Below are 21687 nucleotides of genomic sequence, written 5' to 3'. Positions count from 1 at the left end.
ATGGTATAGCATTGATACTACTTGACACAGTTTTACGACAACCGCTGCAACGCAAGGGCTTAATACTAGTAACAAAATAAATATATATATCCAAACAACCCATTGCATAATCATTTATAAGTATACTACAAATATTTTAACGTTAACAAAAATAATGTTTGAAGATACATTCTTCGACACCTAAAATAATTGTTTGTCACCTAAAAATAAAAATTGTCTTAAAACTCAACCCTAGTTCGCGTATTCCATCAACATCCGCATTCGTATAATCATCTTTTTCTCCCCAACCTGAAAAAAAATTAAATAAAGAAAAGAGTAAATTACAAGTTTTGTCCTTTATGTATGTCCAAAATTGCAGGCGCTGTCCTTTGTCTTTAAAATTGATGAGTTTTGTCCTTAATGTTTGCAAATCTTGCACGTTATGTCCTTTAGGCCAAACCCAGTTAGATTTTTTGGTTAAATCTGGTCATGTGCCTTGCACATGAGGGCATTCTTGTCATTTGACCTTTTCAGGGGCTAGTTTGCAAATAACTTTTATTAAAGGGCCATGTTGTATAACTTAAAAACAAAACATTATATAAACATCCCTTCATTTCCAATCTTTACAAACAAAATCCAAACTCTAATCAGATCAAAAAATGGAATCACAAAATCCTCCTAGAAATCAAAACCTCTATCCAGAAATCATCCAATCAAACCCTAACTCTCTCTCTCTCATCTCTAATCTGATTCATGTGAAACCCTATTTCATATCCTCTCTCTCTCAAACAACAGAAGATGCAGGTGGTTGAGGTGGGTTAGGTGCAGGGTGAAGGCACGGCGGTGGTGGTGGGTTAGGTGCGATGGTGAAGGCACGGCGGTGGTGGTGGGTTAGGTACGGCAGTGGTGGTGGGTGTGATGCTGATGGTGGGTTTAGCGGTGGTAGGTGTACGGTGGTGGGTTAGAAGCGGCGGTGGGTGAAGGACATAACGGTAAATCGCTCCTCCGGCGGCATCCTCCATCTTCTCCATCCCAGCGGTCTTCTCCGGCGACATATGGGTTTTTCAAGTTTGTTGACAAATTTTTAGTTTTGCTGTTAAATGTTCAAGAATGAAGCTGATTAGACTTGAAAAATATGGGTTTTGTTAGTTTTGTAGCTAAAAGTTATTATCTTGTTTCTTTTTTTATGAATTTGTTGATTTGTGTTTGGATTCTGGCCTTTAAGTTTTGACTGTGATTATTTAACAAATGTTTGATAGTCTGCAGTGTATAACAGGGGTGTACAGATTAGTTTTGACTGTGGGTTCAAGAGGTAGATTATTTGTTGTATGTTTAGATTATGTGACCTAAGGCTTGATGACGGCGATAACAGGGGTGTACAAATTCAAAGAGAAGAGTGTGTACAGATTTTCTGAATTAACCTTTTGATTATATAAATGTGGAAAATGAAAATAGTAGGGAAAAGACTGAATTGGTTGTGGTTGATTTGGAGATGGTGGTTGTAGATGATGAAGGGTGGTAGAGGTAGTGGTGGCGGTGAAGGGGGGGTGGTGGTGGAGGTGCAGGATGGTGGTGATAGGTGGTTGCTAATTTTAGAAATATATATATATATATATATACATATATATATATATATATATATGGTTATAAAAATAATATTTTAAATTATTTTGTTTTATTTTTACATATTAGCCCCTTGATATAATTTATCTTACACAATAGTCCTTGGACAATGAAAATTACAATAGTACCCTCACATGACTTGCACATGACCAGATTTAACAAAAAAAATTAACTGGGTTTGGCCTAAAGGACATAACGTGCAAGATTTGCAAACATTAAGGACAAAACTCATCAATTTTAAAGACAAAGGACAACACCTGCAATTTTGGACAAACATAAAGGACAAAACTTGTAATTTACTCTAAAGAAAATCTTAAATTAACATTCAGATACTTTGTTATTTAATAGGATGGAATGATATACTTGTTTTGTGACCGAAGGAAAGTACCTACACAAAACAAAACTTATGAGACAGATTAACCTTATAAGTACCTGCACCAAGATCAACCTATGTTTTGGTAAACGGTGAATTCGCCCAGCTTGAGACTATGTTGCTAAAATGAGTGTGTCAGCCAAATATGAGTAATGGGTCAAAAAGGGCGAATTTTGATACAAATGCAAACCAATTATGTTTCTTTTCCGTTTTTTCAATTTTAAAACACTGCAATATTATACAAGAGGTTTTTTTAACATCTAAGAGATTTTAAACTTTAAAACCATTTGGGTAAGGTAAACTTTTAGCAAAAACTTTGGCTAACGTAACCCCTAGAAAAATTTACCTCCATAAACATATAGAGTGTGGGCTCAGTTATACCTTTCCAACGGTTTGCCCACCCAACGTCTATGCTCCATCTATCGTTTCAAAGTTACGCAAAATAAATACTTGTTAAATCTTAATTTGGCAATGGGTTTTGTTGGATCTTACTTTCGGGTTGAACTATCAAGATTCCAGCTAACGAAAAGCATAGCCAAATACATAGCACCCAATGAGATTACCAAGTGGAAAAAATCATAATTGTAAGGGATATCATCCTCCATTAGATATTCTTGTTTCTTGAGCTGAAGTTAAAAGAAATCTGTATGACTCTATGCATAAGCAATCTATCACAAATTAAGAAGAAAAAAAGATATTATGATGTTAAACATCAAAAAAGGAAGAACCTGAAATGTTTGTGAATCAATCCCGGTGGAAAATGTTGCGATAACAATTGCTGAAACCCCAATCAAGAAGCCCTGGATGTGCAAGAATTTAACAAAAATATATAGTCAATATCATAGATTCATTATCTAATGTTTTGAGGTCTAAAATCGAGGGGGTAAGCTTAATTACTAGCACGGTTATCCAATCGACATGCTTGTTATGGTGCTTTTGAGGGCTGCATTTTTCATCGGCAGGCTCACTGTAAAATCCATAAAAATTTATGTTTGTTAAATAAAGAACCTAAGTAATGTAGTTAGGTTCTTTATTGGGTATATGCAAGTTAACAATATTGACAATTTAAGTACTCTAGATACTACACTAGATGATAACAAACCTTCTTAAAGCAGACTAACATAGGAAAACAACATAAGATGCCATGATCCCTGATGACAGAAGTCCTCTTTGTTTACCTGTTTCAAGTTTTGTGAAAGTCAGGGGGGGTTGTTTTCTAAAATTATAGGATCAAATACAAAGTCACCTAAATATAAGAAGTCGTAAGAAGGGTATCAAACAGACTCCGATTAACCTCATTCAAGCGGCATTGGAACCGTCTCATCGAACTCTACGATATGAGATTTTAGGTTTTCGCTTTTGGATGTTTAGCTTGTAGATTTTAGAATTTTTGTTTAGATCATTGTGTCTTTTCTATATTTGGGTCATTGTGTTATACTTTTCGGCATTCTATTATATTTTGCTCGACATTGTGTTATATTTAGCGATCCATTGTGTCTTTTTGTACGCTTCTCATTTTTAGGAGACTTCATAGGATAACTTTACCTTAATGTTAGTAGTCTGTTTGCAGTTCTGAATTATAAGTAGAGCTGAATTTTTAATATAATGTTAAGAAAATTTAATGGAGGACATGCATACCTTCGAATGCAAGGATATAGCTATCATGACAAGAAGCAAAACGGTGGTCCATGTGATGAAAAATATGCATACCTTCGAATGCAAGGATACACACTATCCAGGTTACTGTCTTCAATCTTTCAAACAAAAGAAACCTGATGAAACAATGGTTAACCGGGCAGGGTTAACTCACTGGTCTCGTCAAGAAGGGTTAATCCCTTCCTCTCGAGGATCGCTGGCTGGTCACCGGTGGGTTGATCTCCTGCACAAGGAAACAAACCGTGACTCGTAACAAGGAGGATGGGGTGGGGGGTGCTCCTTGTTACCACTCTCCGGCGTGAGAATCAGTAGTCTGCTCGGGAAGCAAAGTATGATAGTAGTAGTAGTAGTGAGAGAGTTGTGAAGAGATACCTCAAACCTGGTTTGGGGTTGGTATTTATAGCCGAGGAATGAAGGAGGAGGTGGATGGATAGACTGACGGCATGCTGCACCTTTGCAGGTGTGTCAGACATGTCGGCCGGGGAGGCGACGCCACGTCAGTCTGCTGCTCACGTAGCCCTGACAGGCGGCTGCCCATTGGTGCTACTTGCTCTGTGGTGTCAGTCCCACTTGATAGGTAGATAGGGTGCGGTGCAAGCCGCATCGCCGTCTGCGGTAACTGTAGATGTTCTCGCGTCCTACTCTTCTGATCAAGAAATACGCGAGATGCGGTGCCATGCCGCATCGTCAGCTGTGGTGACTGTTGTTGTTATCTAGCTTCTCTGTATTGATAGAAGTGTTCACTGGATGCGGTGCCAGGCCGCATCGCTGTGAATACTTTCGTTTTCATACACCAGATGTGGTGCTAGCCGCATCGCTATACCGTTCCCATATTCCAGGTAAGTCCTCCTCCATCACTGGACAGATTGGATTCAACCATTGTGTCGATGCGTTCCCGCACGGGCATAAGTAGGTTGTTAGCTAGTGGGGGTTTTGATAAGGGTAATGGTCACTCGCGGTCGATGCTGACGCGAGATCTGGGACCATACCCCTTCAAGTCCCCCCACTCTAGTGTTGCTGCCATATGCAAGTTGCATGTGGGAGGAGTACTGGAGTATGGTGTTTAGAAGGTAGTTTGGAGTCTGGAGAAGATCCTAGGCCATGTAGATGGTCTTTGCTCTTTGTGAATCATGCTGGAGGTCTGGAAGGGTCATTTGATGCCTCTTCCGTACCGCTGAGAATATTTCGTCTGATACGAAATTCTCAGCCTCGGGTTGGGTGCCACCTGTTGGTGTGTCGAACCAACCTTGAGACCTTGCTGGGCGTATGCACAAACTTCGAACCAATCCTTGAGATGGTGGTTGAAGGTGTGCACAAACTTCGAACCAACCTTTGAGGTGGTGAATGAAGAAGAGAGTTTTCTGATGTCATGATTGGACATCAAATGATGATCCCTTTTGTGGGGTGTTCATGTTCTTCGAATTAGCTCTCTAGTAACCGCACGTCCTTTGCGGTTACCTCGTTGCTTGACATTGTTGGCCACGGTTGTGGGAACAATGTTGGGTACTTGCGTCATTGTTGGCCATGTTTGGTCGAACAATGTGATTCTGGATAATGGTCAAATAAACATGGTCATAGGTATGGTAATGCCCACCATTGTTTATTCTATCCGTCTTACAAGTAGGGTAACAAAGTCATAAGCAGACTTGTTACCGCTGTTCGATCGCTTGTTGTTCGACGAGATCTCGTATGATTATTGGGGATCTCGTCCGCATCTCTTCCTTAGCCACCTTCCTTCACGCTCCAATACCGAGGAGTTTTCCTTGAAGTAGTTTCGTTCATTGATGTGAACTTAGTTGTGGCTCTTCCGTAGCAACCGTTTGCGGAAGCTGTGGTTGTGTCCGCAGTGACCCATGAGTGTCTGCGGTTTTGTCACCCCATATTCGCTTGAAACGGGTGTGTTGCTTGGATGTGGCTCTTGAAGGATCAGGAGTCAGGGTTGCTGATGTGCGTGCGCGTACATTCCCTTCCTTCTTCTCGTTGAAGAAGTTGTTTATGCACCCTCTGTGGTTGTGAACCGGACAGGAGGGATTTGAAGCTTGAAGAGAATGAAGGCAATGCGGTTTACCTGTTTCTGAGATGCGGTTCAGTCCAAAGAACAACGCTGGTTCTGAGTATCTGACACACCTGTACGGGCTCGTGTGTGTCATCTCCGCATATTCCACGTGTGCTCGTGGGTATGTGCGGACATGTTTATACCCCTTAACCATGGAAAGATATAATTTTTTTGCTATTTTATGGGGTATGTAAAAAAAACGACATGCGGTATGGGTTATGGTGCGGTATACCAGAGAAACCGCATGCCGCTTGTGTTTGGATAATGTTGTCGCTTTTTGTTGTACACGTGGCTGAGCGCACGTGTGAGTTGGTGGAATTTGGTGAGATTTTCTGGCATGTGCTGAAATGAAAGGACAGTTGCACTGCCCGAGGCCATTAAATGCACTGTAGCAGGAGTGTAAACGTCTCCTTTGTCAGGCGCGTGGGCGGCCACGCGCGCGTGATAACCATCAGCGGAAATGGCGCTTGACACGTGGTGCCGCATAATTCGCTCTTTTTGGACGTGATGATTCAGTTTCCATACTGCATTTATTGCGATGAGTATATAAGGGGAAACCATTCGTGGTTTCCCCTCACTTGTTCAAAATTTCAAAAATTTTCGGTGAGAGAAACAGTTTCCTCTTGTCTTCTTCGATAAGATTTTCTGAAATTCCGGTGAGGTAGTTTGAGTTTTTCTACTCACGTTCTTCTCTACATTCATATTTGTGATGGCTGAACCGTCGAATGTACACAATGTGGAGGGTGAGAACCCTGAAGAGCTGTTTGTGGCGGCTGATGAAGATGAAGATGATGATGGTGGTGCCGTCGGTGGTGGTTTACCGGTTTTGAAGTGGTCGAAAAGTGGTTTTAAAACCCTGATGACCACTATCCAGATGGCCGACGACTGGAAAGCCACTTACCCACAAGAGGGTGATACTTGTGCCGATGCTCCGGCCGGCTATATCACCCTGTGGGCTGATTTTTTCACCGATGGCAACCTTCGATTGCCGGTGACTGTGTTTGTTGCTGAGGTGCTAGAGTACTATCATCTCCATATCTCCCAACTAAGTCCATTTGGGATGTTCCGGATTAGGAACTTTGAGTACACCTTTCGTGCCCATAGGTTGGACGTCACCGTTGAGAATTTCCGGCGGTTTTACCAGTTGACGATGAACACCGGATTTTTTCTTTTACTCAACGACATGGGAGTTTGAAGTTGATGACACCTCCCAAGGGTGTGACCGGTTGGAAGAGGAAATTCTTTTACGTCAAAGCCTGTGCGGTCTACGCCCATATGACTTTTCGAGACGTAAATGTGGGTGTTACGGATGAGGATATTCATGTTGCCACCGCAAAGACTGTGGATTGGTTCTCTAGGCTGCGGCCTATTGAACTCAAGAAGTCAGACAACAACCAGTTGTGGGTGTTGCGGATGATGCTCAGCAGGCCGGATAGGAAGGCAAGGCCCGTTCTTCGGGAAAAGATGGTGGTAAGCTTGTTACTCTTGATTATTTTCCTTGCTTCATTATCCTTTTAGTAATGTGCATGCGTTGTATCAGTGGATGCGGTTGGTCTGTGGAGGATGTTTGAGCCCGATTTCGAGGGCAAGGTTGAGCTGATTCCGGTTGATGTACGAGAAGGTTTTAATCTGGAGATTGTTGGCAACTTCCGCGTACCCACACGTGCTGTGCTGAATGCCCCTGTGCCAGAAGGCGAAGAAGGTATTTTCTAAGTTGCTCTTGTTTTCAAAGTTCACCCTTGTAATTTGTTTGCTTGATTGTTTCCCTGCAGGTATTCTTAGGGATCTGGGGAAGTTTGAAAAGCGTATCCCCAAGAAGCACGTGGAGAAGAAGCAGGTGAAGAAAACCGCGCGGGGCCGCGGTAAGGAGAAAACTGAGGGTTCTGCTGCCCCTCCCTTGGTGCCACAGGCCGCAGGTACCTATCGTTCTTGTTACCACAGATATACCGATTACGTGGTAGTGTCTGATACCCTTGAGGGTTTGGGTGTTCCAGGTGGTGGTGCGGCTGTAGGCTGGGCTGCTGTGGGTTCCACCCTTGATGGTGGAAAGAGGAAACCGGAGGAGGCAGCTGTTGCTGGTGGTGAAGTGAAACGTCAGAAGCTGCAGTCTAAAAGGACTGGTCCGACTCAAAAGAAGCCTGCGGTTGCTGCTGGTAAGTATAACTGTTGCAAGTGTTTTGTAAGCACAACTTGTTTATTGATATTTATTGCCTTGTTTGTATTGCAGAACCCCAAGATGCAGGATATTCTCTCTTTGATGCTCCTTTGTCTCCCTCGCATACCACAGCTGTGGATGCGGGGGTACCAAAGGAGCCTGCGGCACCTTCTGTTAAGGTGGTTCCTGATCCCACCGTGCAGGTGGAGAAGTCTGCGTCCCAGATTTTTGATACTGTGAGTTCCTCCAACAACCTAATCAGTCCAAATGATGAAGGAATGGACTTGAGGTTTTCTGATGTTGGACCGCCAAAATCTGGGGCTGGACCGCGGAAGTCTCCCAGTGCTTAGAAGGTGTCTGGTTCCGCGTCCGGAGGTGCGGGTTATGAAGGACCTCCAATTCAGCCTGGAGAGTCTGAGTTGGAATGGTACTACCGTACGTACACTCCGGGTCGGAGTACCAGTTATCATCGACCCCCCTGGGCTGTTTTGCAGGGGGATGATATTTCTAATGATCCTTCTGCATGCAAGGAAATTCTGGGTGGTCTGGGCACCCCATTTGAAGTTGAACGTGCCCGTTCTGCACCCCGTGAGTTGCGCATCAACCAACTTTCTACCATGTTAGTAGGAAGTTCCATAGTGGCGAACGCCATTCTGGAAGATTACAAGGTGCTAGGCCGCAGGGAGGAGGAAGCTGCTCGCTTGCGGGCCGAAGCGGAAGAGTTGGTGAAGGTTGCTCGTGCGGGTGCGGAGCAGCTTGAGAGGGATAGAGCTGCTTTTGAAAAGCAGAAACAGCCCGCAGAGTGGGCTGCAACTGCTGAGTTAAAACAGGTTCGTACTCTTACCAAGTTACTTTCTGAGGAGCGCAAGAGTTGGCAAGAAACTCTTTCTAGTGAGCGTAAGTCGTGGAAAGAATCTTGGGCCAAGGTGAATGAATCACTGTTTCATGTTCGTCAGGAGTTGACGAATGCCAAGGCAGCGAACGCTGCTTTGGGCAAGGAGAAGGTTGCGGCTGAGGTGATTGCGGTTAAAGCCCAACAGGCGGAGGCCCGGGCTGTAAAAGCGCTTGAAGAGGCCAAAGAGGCGGGGGCTCGTGCTGCAAAGGCCCTTGAAGAGGTCAAAGAGAGGGAGAGCCGTGCTTCTAAGGCTCTTGAAGAAGCGAATGCTGAGCGGACCCGTTTGAATCAGGTTTCCGGCAGCCTTCGGGTATGATTTGTTTTACCTGTTTTATCTTTCCTTCTGCCTTTCAAGAATGTTTACTAACTTCGTGGAACATGCTTCTTGCTTTTGAAAGGTTGAGGTTCAGTCTTGCGAGGCTAAGCTCGCAGACACTACTGCCCGCTTGACTCCAGCGGAAGAGCAGGCAAACGCGGCTGTCGAGGCCAGGGATGCCTTGACCTCTTCGTTTAACCAGCTTGAGGCTGACTGTGAGTGGATGCGGAATCACGGTATTGCATGTGTAAGTACCCCATGCCTTTGTATTTGCTTGGATTAGCATGCGATTCTTATCATTCTTTTATTGCAGATTGTTCAGGCTATCATGGATGCACCTGAAACCGCAACTGGTTTAGACTTGGTCAAACAACGTGTCCGCGATGCCGGTTTTAAAGCTGGTTATTGCCGCTGTATCGGTCACATAAACGTTATGTCCAAAGGCGGTTATAATAAAGAACGGTCCGGGTTTCGTGACGTGGACACCGAAGCGCTCCTTAACGCGGTCGTTGCCTCCTTTTATGACACATCTCTCTCTTGTGTGGAGAAGTTGGACGAATGTTTAGAGGCTGCGGATTATGTAGACCGGTTGCGGATGCTATATGCCTATGTAGAAGAGGAGAATCCTGCTGGTGGCGGGCAAGATGGCGCGGGTACCAGTGGTTCAAAATAGGATTTAGGTTGGCCTGTGTGCCCCTTTTTTGTTTTCCTCTTGTATATGTAGGAAACTTTATGTAAATCCATTTATGCACCGCGTGGGTGCCTGAATTTTTTGAATATAAAGTTTGTTGTTCAATTTGTACAAGGGTTTTTACTTCTTGCATGATTGAACGTGTATATGCAGGACTCTACCCATTGTGAATGGGGTTGAGTATACTCCCTACCGTTGTCGTAGGAGTATGCGTCAATTCCATTGTTTGCCTGATTAGGGTTAGGAATTGTGTAGGTTTTGTAAAAACTTGTCCGGAGCTCTACCCATTGTGAATGGGGTTGAGTATATTCCATACCGTTGTCGTATGAGTATGCGTCAATTCCATTGTTTACCTTGTTAGGGTTTAGGAATTGTGTAAGTTTTGTAAAAAACTTGTCTATCCAGCCGGATAGACACTTAATATTCTGCCTTTTGCTGGCCTATTACAATATTTGTGTGTGGTTGGCACTTTGTGTGGGTATCGCGAATGAAGATTTTGCCAATCTGTTTTTGCGGATACCGCAAAGTGGAACACGCATTTGTAATAGTAGTAACAAACAATATTGCATTGAGTTGCTCGTTTATTTATTTGCAAATGGCCTGTGGCCCGATAGGTTACATGAAAATGTAAAAAACATGTCTTACATGTAACAGCGTCTAAGCTGTTGTGCATTCCATGTACGTGCGATAGGTTCGCCTTCTAACGTTTGTAATTTATACGCCCCTTTGCCCAAGACCTCATTGATGAGGTAGGGTCCTTCCCACTTTGGGGCAAGTTTCCCTGGGCGTTCAGCATTAGATGCCTCGTTGTCGCAGAGTACGTAGTCTCCTGGGTTGAAAGTACAAACGCGGACGCGTGAGTTGTAGTACTTTTCAAGTTTGGATTTGTACTTGGCCTTGTTGATGGCCGCGTTTTCACGCCTTTCTTCCAAGAGGTCCAAGTCAATCCTGCGTTCCATACTGTGGTCTATTTTTTCAATAGACAACATTCTGGGAGAAGGGATGCCTACTTCCGCGGGGATCACTGCTTCTGAGCCATAGACCTGGCTGAAGGGTGTCTCCCCGTTGCTTGTTTTTGGGCTTGTGCGGTGAGCCCATAAGATGCTTGGGAGTTCATCGACCCAGCCACGTCTGGCTGTTCCCAACTTTGCTTTGATGCCTTCGACTAGACTTTTGTTGATACTCTCAACCTGGCCATTCCCTTGCGGGTGTCCCACAGATGAGAATATGTGTTCAATGTGTAGTTCTTCTAGCCATTTTTAAAATTCATCGGCAGCAAAGTTGGTGCCGTTATCGGTAAAGATGCACATTGGTAAACCGAAACGGCAGATGATGTGTCCCAAATGAATTTTCTTGTTATCATAGCAGTGGTTGAGGCGAGTGGTTTCGCCTCTACCCATTTTGTGAAGTAATCAACCGCTACTATGATAAATTTTACCGCACCTGGTGCGTCTGGGAAGGGTCCGACCACGTCGATTGCCCATTTCTGAAAGGGCCATGCGGTGGTGACCGGGACCAAGTTGTTCTTGGGGCGCAAAGTTTTTGGAGCATGTCGTTGACAGTTAATACATTTGCGCAACTCTTTGACGGCGTCCAGGTGCATGCCGGGCCAGTAATACCCAGCATTCTTGATTTTGGCCACTACCATGCGTGGTCCTACGTGTATGCCGCACATACCCTCGTGTATCTCTCTGATGAGGTATGTGGCATCCTGGGGGTTGACGCATCGTAGGAGTGGCCCTAGGTATGATTTACGGTATAAGATACCGTCTCCCATTTGATAATGGCACGCTTTGTATTGTAGCTTGCGTGCCTCGGACTTGCTTTCGGGAGTCACACCTGATTGCAAATATGCAATAATTGGTGTCATCCAAGATGTTGTGCCGTATTGGATGACATTGACCTGGCGCAGGGGTACTGAAGGATTTTGTAGAATTTCGATGCGTATCTCCTTTACCAGGTGTTGGAAGCTAGTGGATGCAAGTTTTGAGAGTGCATCCGCGGATTTGTTTTCACTTCTGTTAATATGTCGGATATTGAATGAAGTGAACTTTGATGTTAGTTGCAGGGCTTGCTCGAGGTAGAGGATCATGATATCCCCCTTTGCGGCATAGTCGCCGCGTATCTGCCCTGCAACCAACAAAGAGTCGATGTGTGCTTCCAAATGTTGCACGCCGAGTTTGACTACTAAACGTAGTCCTGCCAGTAGGGCCTCATATTCTGCCTCGTTATTTGTGCCTTTGAAATCGAGGCGGATTGCATATGTAAGTTCTTGGCCATCAGGGCTGACGAGTCGCAGACCTGCGCCTGCACCTTCCTCGTTGGAGGCACCATCAGTAAAAAGTATCCAAGTTTCAGAGGAAGATGGTGCTGGCGTGGGATTTTGTGCTTCTTCGCATTCTTGAATGCGATTGGCCGGTACCTCGGCGGCGAAATCAGCTAAGACTTGGCCTTTAATCGCGGGGCGCGGTTTATAGTGCAGCGTGTGCGCACCCAGCTCGATTGCCCATTTTGCTAACCTCCCAGAAATGTCAGGTTTGGATAGGATCGGGCCGATCCTGTAATTGGTTAGCACCGTGATGATATGGTTTGCGAAATATCGTCGCAACCCGTCTTGATGCATGTACCAGAGCTAATACCAATTTCTCCATTATTGAATATCTTGTTTCTGGGTCGTTGAGCATCTTGCTGATGTAATAGATGGGCGTTTGAACCCCCTCCCGCTCCACTATCAGTACCGCACCTATCGCGTTGTCTGCGGCAGATAGGTATAATATGAGTGGTTCATCCTTGCGTGGTGCGGTTAGAGTTGGGAGTTGTATCAAACACTCCTTCATTTCCCGGAAGGCATTTTCGGCCTCTGCGGTCCACTGGAATTGTTCTTTCTTTAAACAGTTCCGCAGGGTCTTGATGAAGGGATAGGACTTAGCTGCATGGTTGGCTAAGAATCTATTTAGTGCGGCTAGCCTGCCGGCCAGCCGTTGCATTTCTTTCATCGTTGAAGGCGATGGCATGCGCTCGATCGCCTGCACCTTTTCTGGGTTTACCTTGAATCCATCTTTGGTTACGATGAATCCAAGGAATTTGCCTTCTTCCATTCCAAACGAGCATTTCCCTGGATTGAGCTTTATGTTAACGCTTCGCAGAGTTTGGAATGTTCGTTCAATACCAGTGAGCATGGTATCTTCCTCCATGTTCATGACGACTAGGTTGTCCATGTAGATTTCGACACTTTTGCTTATTTGTCCGCGTAAAGTGTCGTTCATTAGTTTTTGATAGGTTGTGCCCGCGTTGCGCAACCCAAACGGCATTTTTGTATAGCAGTAATTCCCGGTGGGAGTGCGGAATGCGGTTTTGTCTTCATCTTCGATTGCCATCTGTACTTGGTGGTAGCCTTTATAGCAATCGAGGAAACACTTCCATCTGAATGGTGCGAGGTTGTCGACTTTTTCGTCGATTTCCGGAAGTGCGTAACAATCCTTGGGACAGGCTTTGTTGAGATCTTTGTAATCGACGCACATGCACCAGCCCCCGGATGGTTTTTCTACCATGACTGGGTTGGATAACCAAGTCTGGTATTTAACTTCCCGCAGGATGCCTGCGGAGAGCAGTTCTTCCACCTGCTCATGCATCGCCTGGTTTTTAGCGGATCCAAGGTGGCGTTGGCCTTGGATCACCGGCTTAATACCTGGCATGGTATTTAAGCAATGTTGCGCAATTTCACGCGGGATCCCAGTCATGTCTGCGGGTGTCCACGCGAAAATGTCTTGGTTCCTGAAGAGAAGTTGCTTCAGGTGCGCTTTGGTGTTAGGGGACAAGGCGTGGCCCAACGTAACCTTTTGTTCTGGGTATCTCGCGTTGAGAACCCATTTTTCTGGTTGGTTGTTGGGGGTAGGCCTTGCTATCCTGGTCGGACGTATTTCGTCCGACATCATGACGTCTCTACGTGCGTAGATTATCGCGACCCCCATTTCGGTTGGGAAACCGACCGCAGAGTGGGGTACGGACGTAATCATATTGAAATCACCTTGGGATTCTCTCCCAAGGAGCACGTCATATCTGGAGGTAAAACCATAAAGTTTACCTCTTCTGTTCGTATGTGCCTTCCGCTGGTAAGGCGCATAGGAAACGTAATTTGGCCGAGGGGAAAGACAGTTTCCCCTACGAACCCGGCCAACGGGTAGTCCACTGCTTGCAATCGATCTTTGTCCTCCTGATCGAACTGGTTGAAGCATTGCTCATAGATGATATCGGAAGTACTGCCCGGGTCGATGAATAGACGCTCGGTGCAGTAATGAGCCAGTTGGCCTGTAATAACGACAGCGCGTCTGTCGCTCGGGCCGCCTCGGAATTTTGGAAAGACGACTTGCTCGTCTTTCCAGTCATTGTCTGGTCTTCTCGCCGCCTTGCGCGGCCTACCTTTACCTCCGTTGATCATGTGGGTTGAGGCCACATACATGGTCCTCTTCCCTGAGGAGGTGCCTTCGCCATGAGGGGTGATGCGCTTGGTGGGTTTCTGCCCACCTGGCAAAAGATGTTGTAGTTTCCCCTCTTTTAAGGCCCGCTCAATCTCCAGCCGGAGACTGATGCAGTTGTTTGTGGTGTGGCCCGAGTACTTATGATACTCACAATAAAGAGTGAGATCCTGATTTTTCTTAGACTTCATTGGTTGGGCCGGTCGCAAGAGTTGTGTGTCCGTAAGGACTTCACTTGGCGACACAGTGATCTCGGTCCAGTTGCGGTCCCGAGAATCTTTCTTTGGCGCCCGGTTGTCCCGTTGGGGATTATGGTTCCTTGGTTCAAATGGGTTGGTCCGCGGGAAGTATGGTTTGGAAATGTTGTCGCGATTTCCAACGTCCCGGTTGCGTTTATTGTTACGCTTGGTCCTCTGGTGGGAGGTTTCGGCTTGGGGTTGTGCCTTTGACATATGCGGTTCAAGGGACCGCTGTGTTTGGGCGTATGTCTTGACTGCGGCCATGACATCTTCCCATTTTTTAGGCAAGCCCTCCTTGCCAGAGATGGTCATAACCATCTGCTTGTCCCTGACGGCCTTGATGAAATGGTTCCGTGCCATTTGGTCTGCCACGTCACCTATTTCTAGGCACTCTTTATTGTACCGGACGACGAATGCTTCTAGAGATTCGTCGTCCCTTTCGCCAGATATTCATGACGTCTAACGAATCACGTTCGTGACGTCGTTGCTGGCTGAAATAGGCGAGGAACTTTGCATGCAAGTCCTCGAATGAGACCAATGACGCCACTGGCAAAGAATCGAACCAAGCCCTGGCCAGACCTGTGAGGGTCTGGGGGAAAAAATTGCACCAAGTGGGTTCATCCCACTGGCCGTTGCATCCCGCGCCCATGAAAACATTCATGTGGTCGTCCGCGTTGGACGAACCGCTGTATTTCCCAATGTTGAATGGGAATTTTGTTGTGGTGACATGGGCGTGGGCAATTCGCGGGGTGAATTTTGAGTTTTCGACCGCAGCTTTCGGCCTGTAGGGCTGGTTTTCAGGGCGCTTTGCAGCCCTGAGGTATGTGTTACGTGGATGAGTGGGAGGAATATAGTTACGTCCTCCCGGTCTGCTGCTGGTGTCATGCGAATCCCCGTAATATGTATGGTCGTCCGGGTCGGTACGGCCATAACCTTCATACTGGGGCAGCGGTCCCAGCCGGCTTTGGATGCCGGAACTGCGGTGGACTGTGGATTGTCTCCTATTACCACCTTGGGGGCCTAGGCGGCTTTGTATTGGTCCTCTGGTGCGGGACCCGTATGAGGAGTCGTCCTCATCTAATGTGCGGACCTCACAGTAAGAGGATCAGCGGTCCTCACGCCTGTTTCTGGAGGCTGGATGTGAGGGTGCCCTGCCGTCGTATTGTAAAATACGACCCGCATGTGTGGTTGGTGCCGGGGTAGGCCCGGCCTGTATTTGCGCTTCAGCGCAAGCTCGGTTATATGTTGCGGCCAGCAGGGCGGCCTGCTGGTCATACCAGGTGTGAGGGTCCATGTCCGGAGGGATCACAGATGCGTACTGTGAAAGGTCGTGTCCGAACGTTAGGGATGGACCCCTTTGCGTGGAGGTGCTAATGTGGCCCGGATTTGGGTCTGGGGGAGCTGTCCCCGCATTCCCTGGGTTGGTGGGGAGTAGATTATCCCCGGTAGTGTTGTTTTTGTGATCAGTCATGATTTTGTGAGAGGGAGAAGGATGGTTGAAAAAGTGCTAAGAGTAGCGGTGGGCGCCAATGATGAAACAATGGTTAACCGAGCAGGGTTAACTCACTGGTCTCGTCAAGAAGGGTTAATCCCTTCCTCTCAAGGATCGCTGGCTGGTTACCGGTGGGTTGATCTCCTGCACAAGGAAACAAACCGTGACTCGTAACAAAGAGGATGGGTGGGGGGTGCTCCTTGTTACCACTCTCCGGCGTGAGAATCAGTAGTCTGCTTGGGAAGCAAAGTATGATAGTAGTAGTAGTGAGAGAGTTGTGAAGAGATACCTCAAACCTGGTTTGGGGTTGGTATTTATAGCCGAGGAGTGAAGGATGAGGTGGATGGATAGACTGACGGCATGCTGCACCTTTGCAGGTGTGTCAGACATGTCGGCCGGGGAGGCGACGCCACGTCAGTCTGCTGCTCACGTAGCCTGACAGGCGGCTGCCCATTGGTGCTACTTGCTATGTGGTGTCAGTCCCACTTGATAGGTAGATAGGGTGCGGTGCAAGCCGCATCGCCGTCTGCGGTAACTGTAGATGTTCCCGCGTCCTACTCTTCTGATCAAGAAATACGCGAGATGCGGTGCCATGCCGCATCGTCAGCTATGGTGACTGTTGTTGTTATCCAGCTTCTCTGTATTGATCGAAGTGTTCACTGGATGCGGTGCCAGGCCGCATCGCTGTGAATACTTCCGTTTTCATACACCAGATGTGGTGCTAGCCGCATTGCTATACCGTTCCCATATTCCAGGTAAGTCCTCCTCCATCACTGGACAGATTGGATTCAACCACTGTGTCGATGCGTTCCCGCACGGGCATAAGTAGGTTGTTAGCTAGTGGGGGTTTTGATAAGGATAATGGTCACTCGCAGTCGATGCTGACGCGAGATTTGGGACCATACCCCTTCAAAACCCTAACTTTTTTCTGATTTAAAAAATCAAATAATAAAATACCTAATCAACAAAAACTTACCAAGATCGTGTTGATTATGTTGGCAGACAACTGAAATCATCAAGCTTGAGATTAGCAGCGATCAAAATTTTTGGATTGGCTTTAGGGTTTTTGAAGACACCAAGCAGAATGGAAAGAGGATGTAAGCAATAAAGTAGCTTATGTCGATTTTTTTCAAGTGGGTACATTTATTGGGCAAAAATGGTGGATCCGAACAGATGAGCGGGAACCCACAAAAAAGATGGCATGAAAATGTGACACCTGTCTCTAATCAAAAGTTTTATTTATTAGGGGTAGGGATGGTTATCACTCACCAGTCATTTATCACTTACAACATCCAATGAAGTTCCACCATGTCATCAACCATTATTTCATCACTCACAAATTTTTTTAGTGGAAATGTTCATCACTCACCACCACACCCAACAATTCCCCCCCCCCACCAACAATTACCCTCACAACACAAATCATCACGCGTCAATTTTATCACAGAAATTCCATTTCACACGTTAACTTTGAGGGGTGGCGGTGGTTTCTTCCTTTGTTTCACGCGTTGAAGTAATATATCACGTACAAAAAAGCCACCGCTTCAGGTGGCCTTATAATAGTAAGATTAGACCGCCGGGAGTGGTGGCCTTGGTTGGGCGGGGGAAGCAGCCAACGCTGGCTAAGCCACTCCGGGCCAGCGTTAGTATTGGCGTTGCCCTTTTGGCGTCGATATCGAGCCTTGCGTGGGGCGGGGTGGCGGGGAGATGTGGCTGGCCATGATTGGACCTTCATTTTTGACCATTTTACATAGCCGTTGGTCATAGCCGTTTGGCTTGGCGGTTTAATGGTAAAAATTAATTTGTTTCAAAAAACCTTACAAAATTTTACCTATAAATACCCCCCCCCCCTTCAATTTTTTTACAAAATTCTTCAACCCACTCTCACACAAAACTATCATTTTTTTCAACTAAACAACAAAACCGAAAATGGTGAACTGGACGGAGGAAGAGGAGATCGCTCTCGTCACTTCGATCGTCGACGCACAGCGTAGGTTGCAACGCGGTCAAACCGTGTACTGGGGACAAGCCTTCCAATAATACCAACAACACGTTGGTAACAATCGCAACAATAGAAACGCGTGCCAACACAAGTGGCGTGAACTAAGACCGAAGCTGGATCGGTTTAAAATTTGTTTTGATCGTGTCCCTGCGAGGGACCTAAGCCATGACGATCGAATGGAGATCGCAAAGATCGAGTGGAGGCACGACGGGAATCCAGAATATAAGTGGGTTCCCCACTTTAATATTTATAGAACTTTGTAATTTTTTTAGGAATTATTTACTACGTTTTTATTTTTTAGGATTTAATAAGTAGTCTTTTTTATTTTTTAGGATTTATTAAGTACCGTTTTTTTAGGATGTTATGTAATTTTTTTAATAATACAAGTTTGATTTTATTTTATAAATCTCAACTATTTAAAAATAAATAAATAAAGTCAGCCAACATGGCTGCTTAACGCCGCTAACCCACGCCCCAGTTCTTTTGGGTGGTCCGGTGGACCCCACTATCGCCACGTGTCGAGCAAAACCCCTAACCCAAGCCTCCTCACTCCCCGCAATCTTATAGATATAGATTATATATATAGGGAGGGGCTCATGCGAGAACCACCCTTATTGTGAGAACCTTGAGAACCAATGTGAACACAACCTAAAATAGCTAAAAAAACCTAACCCCCACCTCCCCCCCCCCAAAAAAAACCTAAACCCCCCACCCCCCCCCTCCAAAAAAAAAAAAAAAAAAAAAAAAAAACCTAACCCCCCCCCCCCCCAAAATACCTAACCCCCCCCCCAAGCTAAATGCTAAAAAAAAACCTAAAATTAAACTAACCCCCCCCCCACCCCCCACCCCCAAGCTAAAATGCTAAAAACTAAACCCTCAAAAAACCTAAAAAAAATTAAAAAAATCTAAAAAAATAAAAAAAATCTAAATTTTTTTTTGAATTTTTTTAATATTTTTCATGTTAAAATCGCTACTTTTAGAAGCCAAAAAAAATTTTTTTTTTTTTAAATTTAAAAAAAAAAGTTTTTTTTGGCTTCAAAAAGTAGCGATTTTTTTATAAAAAATATTAAAAAATTCAAAAAAATTTTTGTGTGATTTTTAGCTATATATATATATGTGTGTGTGAATTTTAATTGTTATTTATTTATTTATTTAATTATTTAATTATTTATGACACATTAAATTAATTTGAGGAATTTAAAGAAGAAAACATAAAATGACATTGCTAAAAAGATGACACTAAAAAATTGTCATAATGTTTTTTGTTTAGGTTAAAAAGATGACACACAAAAAAGAGTCATAAATTTATTGAAATTTTTCAAACCATGACATTTTTTTTCTTGACGCACGTTTTCGAATGTCATAAAATAAGTGTGTGTCATTGTTTGCGTGTCAAGATAAATCTTGTTTTTTTATGACGTTAAAAAGATGACACACAAAAAAAATGTCATAAATTTATTGAATTTTGTAAACCATGACATTTTTTTTCCTGACACATACTTTCGCATGTCATAAAATGAGTGTGTGTCATTGTTCGCGTGTCAAGATATGTGTATTTTCTAGTATATAACTTTTGATTTTAAATAAAATTGTTAATTTATAGGCCATAATTTAATAAAAGAGTTTTTTAAATTTAAAACAAGTTCGCGATAAAAATGTAGTTTTAAATAGGGTATTTAAAAATGGTTCATGTCGAGATATGTGACAAATTGTCATTAACGAATGTAAAATTGGTTTTAATAAAGTTGCACGACTTGCCTCATGCTACAAGTCGTTCAAAATATTTTTAACCCTAAACAGTAATTAAAATATTAAAGAATCCCAAGTTAAAATCGATATTGTTATTCCATCCTAAAATGGAGACACTCGATCCAATTTATCGGAACCCTCCATGTTAGTGATTACCCTGCATCGGGACTATGGTTTTGGAGAGAGGTCGAATCGTGATTCCTATGTCACATGGGCCAGTTCCACACATTTTCATTATAGGACCAATATCATTTGAAATTGTTTCCGGTGGGATAGTTGGGCTCAAACGTACAAATGTTTGATAACACTCGTCATGCGACCCTAAAACGTGAGACTTGTGTAGAGACGTAATTGGTAATCGTCACCCATCTGGATAAGTGGTGCATATGAACAATGATTAACCATTCACTATGTATCATAGAAAACAAGTTCTCAAATTCCTAAAAGATATTTTGTTCATTGGGTCATAAAATGTTCCCAACTCCACCTTTTCACTTAAGTCCATTCTTGAGAAAGAGAAACTTGGCAACACCAACCTCATGAATCAGTATCAAAATCTGAAAAATGTTCTCAAAGCTGAATCTAAAGAGTATGTCTTGGATCAACCAATTCCCGATGAACCTACCCAACAAGCTGGCCCTGCTAGAATAAACAGGGAGAAACATGTTGATGATTCTCTGAAAGTTTTGTGTCTCATGCTTGCATGCATAATTTCAAAACTCAAACAAACGTTGGATAACTTGCCAGGTTTTGACAAGAGGGTGTAACTTGAGACTATGTTTCAGAAACAAGCTAGCATGGGCGATTTATGGTGATGAGCTCATTGATAGGATGTCACACGCAAGAGGGTTCATTGGTTAGTCCTCATGTACTGAAATGAAGTGATACATTGATCATCTAGCTTGTCCTCAAACCCCATTGAGCATTGAACTTGCTGGAGATATGATTCTCTATTTAATGCTTAAATCATATAATCGGTTCGTTCTGAACTACAATATGAATTGATGGGACAAGACTATTCCTGAGCTACATATGATGCTTAATACATCTGAAGTAAACATACCCAAGAAGTTTAGGATGTGTTGATGATCAGGGATGGTCAAGTTAAGAAACCAGAAACCCTCGAAGGATGCCGATATTTTCATTGTGATGAAACAAGGTAATGGAAGAGGAAGTGCCATAAATATCTAGCTGAGCTGAAACAGAAGTAGGCCAATGAAGGGTCTTCAGGTATCAATGGATATGGAAACCTTTTGTTCTTTAAGTAGCAAATCTTGGGTGTTTGACACCGAATGTGGCTCACACATAGGTAATGATCTTCCATGACTAAAGAAGGTTAAGAAGCTGAAGCTTGGCGATTTTGAGTTATTTGTTGGAAATAGGCAAAAGGTCGTAGTGAAGGCAATAGGAGAATATGTTCTCTTATTTCCTAGTGGTTTAGAACTCATTTTAAACAAAGTTTGTTTTGTCCCTGGTTTGACTGGAAACATTATTTCAGTTTCTGCTTTAAGGCAACAAAGTTTTAAATATGCTTTTGATGGTGATAATATTGTGCATATTTGAATGGGTTGTATTATTTTGAAGCAAAACCAAGCAATGGTGATAATATTCTAATGTATTATACAAATCTCCAATAAACGTATGAGATCCGATTTGAATGATACGTATTTGTGGCATTGTTGACTTGGGCACAAACACAAGAATCTCTTTAAGAAACTTCAAACTGATGGAATACTAGATTATATGGACAAGAATGATTTTGATAAGTGTAAATGTTGTTTAAATGGAAAGTTAACCAAGGCTCCTTTCTCGAATGTCGGTTAAAGAGCCAAACAACTACTGGGACTCATACATACTAATGTTTATGGTCGACTTAGAACAATGGGTAGAAATGGAGAGAGATACTTCGTTACTTTTACTAATGATTTCAGTAGATTTGGTTATGTTTATCATATGAAGCATATCTTATGAAGCATAAACATGAAG

General features: G+C 44.1%; 1 long non-coding RNA gene across 1 annotated transcript; it reads right to left on the bottom strand.

Annotated features, from left to right (window-relative positions):
* Positions 1-2537: 2537 nt before the first annotated feature.
* Positions 2538-2941, bottom strand: LOC110927495. The gene is made up of 3 exons (XR_002585669.2): positions 2873-2941; positions 2704-2775; positions 2538-2601 (listed from the first exon to the last, which is right to left on the bottom strand). It is a non-coding gene; the product is annotated as an uncharacterized LOC110927495 (long non-coding RNA).
* Between the last annotated feature and the right edge of the window lie 18746 nt (positions 2942-21687).

The sequence above is a fragment of the Helianthus annuus genome, chromosome 2 (assembly GCF_002127325.2).
Source record: "Helianthus annuus cultivar XRQ/B chromosome 2, HanXRQr2.0-SUNRISE, whole genome shotgun sequence".
Classification (NCBI taxonomy): Eukaryota; Viridiplantae; Streptophyta; class Magnoliopsida; order Asterales; family Asteraceae; genus Helianthus; species Helianthus annuus.
The sequence above is the reverse complement of the archived record's forward strand: the minus strand, read 5'-3'. Positions and strand labels throughout refer to the sequence as shown.